Source organism: Propithecus coquereli, unplaced genomic scaffold, assembly GCF_000956105.1.
Source record: "Propithecus coquereli isolate 6110/MARCELLA unplaced genomic scaffold, Pcoq_1.0 Scaffold126, whole genome shotgun sequence".
In the NCBI taxonomy this organism is placed as follows: domain Eukaryota; kingdom Metazoa; phylum Chordata; class Mammalia; order Primates; family Indriidae; genus Propithecus; species Propithecus coquereli.
The window spans coordinates 3,918,255-3,921,662 of NW_012136747.1; positions in this window are offsets into that span (position 1 = coordinate 3,918,255).

The following is a 3,408-nucleotide window of genomic DNA, read 5'->3' on the forward strand; positions in this document are numbered from 1 at the left end:
CATCATAGCTCACAGCAACCTCAAACTCCTGGGCTCAAGCGATCCTCCTGCCTCAGCCTCCCGAGTAGCTGGGACTACAGGCATGTGCCACTGTGCCCGGCTAATTTTTTCTATTTTTAGTTGTTTGGCCAAATTCTTTCTATTTATAGTAGAGATGGGGGTCTTGCTCTTGCTCAGGCTGGTCTCGAACTCCTGAGCTCAAAAGATCCACCCACCTTGGTTGGCCTCCCAGAGTGCTAGGATTACAGGCGTGAGCCACTGCGCCTGGCTCAGTTTTTTTTCTTTTTTAAAGGAGGAACTGAACTATAGTTTAGGGTTCGGTGCTGAGAAGTTCAGTCTATCATTGTCAATGAAAAGGACAGTTTGGTTTCTCATGCAAATGCATAGACAAACCAATTGAGATTAATTTTGGGGAGGAAAAGGTAATGGGGAAGACACTTTACAATGCACCTCCAAATCAAAATTAGGATCCCAAACAACAAGTTCCTAGGAAAAGAACCGATAGCTCAGAATAAACCAAGGACCATCAATCAAGAATAGGAGGTCCAGGGCTCAGGAGGACTTACCAGTTCTACCCAAGGAGAAGCTTGGAGCCAGGGTAATGTCAAGGGGGCCTGTGCTGATACTAAGTTTGGGCTACTCCTTTGGTGGGTCCTGAGTCTTCTCTGAGTGCCATCAATTGTTAACAGAAAAAAAACCTCTGTAAAATAATTTAAAAAGGGTTATTCTGAGCAATATGAGTGACCTTGGTCTAGAGATACACAAACCAAAGAAGCCTTGAGTAAGTGATCCCAAGGTGGTTGGATTACAGTTTGGTTTCACCCATTTCAGGGAGATAGTAATTGCAGGGAAAATCATAAATCAATACATGGAAGCTATACATTAATTTGGCCCCAAAAGGAGAGACATCTCAAAGTGGGGGCTTACAAGTCATAGGTGGATTTACAGATTCTTTGGTTGGCAATTGGTTGAGAGAGTTAAACTTTGTCTAAAAATTTGGAGTCAGAAGGAAGGAATGCCCAAGTTAAGATAAGGAAGTTTGCTAATCTGAGGCAGGAAGATCGGTTGAGCCCAGAACCCCAAAATGAAGGTAAGGGCAAGGTTGATTCCTTCTGGAGGCTCTGAGGGAGAACACACTCCATGACTCCCTCCCAACTTCTGGTGGCTCCAGTAACCCTTGGCGCTCCTTGGCTCGTAGCCACGTCGCTAATCTGTGTCCCTCTTCACATGGCCCCGTTTCTCCTGCCCTCGCTTTTCATATAATGACTGTGTTTAGGGCCCATCCCATCCAGGATGATCTAATTGTGAAACCTTTAGCTTAATTACACCTGCAGAGACCCTTTTTCCATATAGGGCCACCCCCATTCACAGGTTCTGGTTGGATGTATCTTTTAGGGAGCACTGTCAACCCTCTATAGGATCTGTATTTATCTCTTTCTGCATGTAGTGAGCCAAGTTTTCCAACCTTCTCTGCGGAATAGCTCATGCTCTCCTGTTGACTTGTGATGTCGTCCCATTCAGCCTCCAGGCTCCCATGTGCAGCCCATGCCCACGGGTTGTGCATGCTAGTCCATTTGTCTGCTTGTGTTTTCTGCCACTACCACACTGCTTTTACTGCTGCGATTTTGCAACATGCCTTAATATTTGGTAGAGCAAGTCCCTGCCTTGGCTCTGTATTTTAAAAAATGCCTTATTTTTTTAAGGATCTTGATTTTCCATATACATTTTAGAATCAGTTTATGAGTCCCACCTCCCCACAGTCCCTTGGGATTTTGATTAGAATCTTAATGACTTCATAGATATGGAGACAATTGACATTTTTAAGACATTAAGTCAGGCCATCCATGAATCAGTGATGTCCCTCCATTTATTCAGGGCCTCTTTTATGTCCTTTAATAGAAAGGAGATCTTGTGTACTCTTTCTTGGGGCAATTAGAGAGGGACAAACACTTGACAGTTTACAAATGGCACATTTTTATATATCTGTTCTCCCTGGAGTCCTATTATCTATATTCTATAGAAAAGGGAATTGAGGCTGTGAAGGGTGAAGGAAGCTCCCCAAGGACACACAGTAGTAACAGAGCTCAGCCCCTGGGGTACATGTGGCATACGTGCTGGGAACCACCCACCTTGCCTCCTGGCCCAGTAAAGGCCTAAGTGGGCGGATCTGTCACCAGTCAATCTCTCGCTGACAAGGCTAGGCAGGGTACATACTGGGGGCCAGCTCACAGCTGAGCACTTTAAGATCTGCAAGAGAGACACGGCAGCATAGACAGACAGAAGAGTGATGAGAACACAGGTCGCCTTGACCTGCTGTGAGAGGGCCTGCTTGGATGAAGACCTCAAGGTCATGTTGCTTATCTGGAACCTGGTGCTAAGGGATATGTTGGTGACCCCACAGCTACAGCCTCCTTCTCCCTTGCTGGCATCTTTGTACCCAACCATAGGCACAGCCTGATGGAGGCTGGCAAGAACCTAGTTGGGGTGGCCAGGAGAGGCCTGGGGAAGTGCTGGCTGAAAGGTGCAGTGGTTGCTGGGAGGATGGTGGTGACTGCATCCAGGTCTTTAGAGGCTGCCCAGCACAACCTGGCCCACTCTAGGGGCTGCAGTCCATTGCCCCACATGGCCTGGGCCACTCACAGGCTGTCCAGGCAGCGGGCCAGCAGGGACATAGCTACATGCTGCAGAACGGTCCACAGCAGCAGCTCCAACGCCTAGCTGTTCTCATGGCAGAAGTTGACTAGGCTACAGTGGGCCCACTAGGCCATGGAGAACGGGGCCAGGCTGGCCTCCCACCGCAGGTGTTGCAGGACCTGCAGGAGGCAGCGGCGGGCTCCGTGGATCAGGGTAATGAACAGCTGTAGGCTCCAGACCCATGCAATGGTCAGCGGCTGCCACAAGACTCATTGGACAGGAAGCAGCACCTCCATGTACTCTGGGCCAGGATGAGGGTGAGCCCCATCTACCAGTAGGCTGCTGCACCACAAGATGCAGAGGGCCAGCCTGGACACCGAGAGGCAATGGGAGGCCACATTTGCCATCTCTGCCTGCAGCTCCAGCAGCGGCCCATAGCTGTTCAGCAGGTCCAGGCCACAAGGCCACACAGGAGCAGGAGCAGGAGCTGCCAGACACGCCTGGCCAGCCAGATCCCATTCTTGGGGGCATCCCCTGACAGCTGGTGATGGAAGAGCATGGCAGGGGGCCTTCATGGCCCGAGAGCTGTGTGTCCAGGCTCCCACCCCAGGGACATGGGACTGTGTTTATGCCACAAGCTCTTATTGACTGACCCTCTGGACAAAGCACTCTTGAACTCAAGCAATCCTCCCGCCTCAGCTTCCCAGAGTGCTAGGATTATAGGATTGAGCCACCTCTGTTGCAATTTTGAATAGTCTTTTTTTTTTTTTTTTT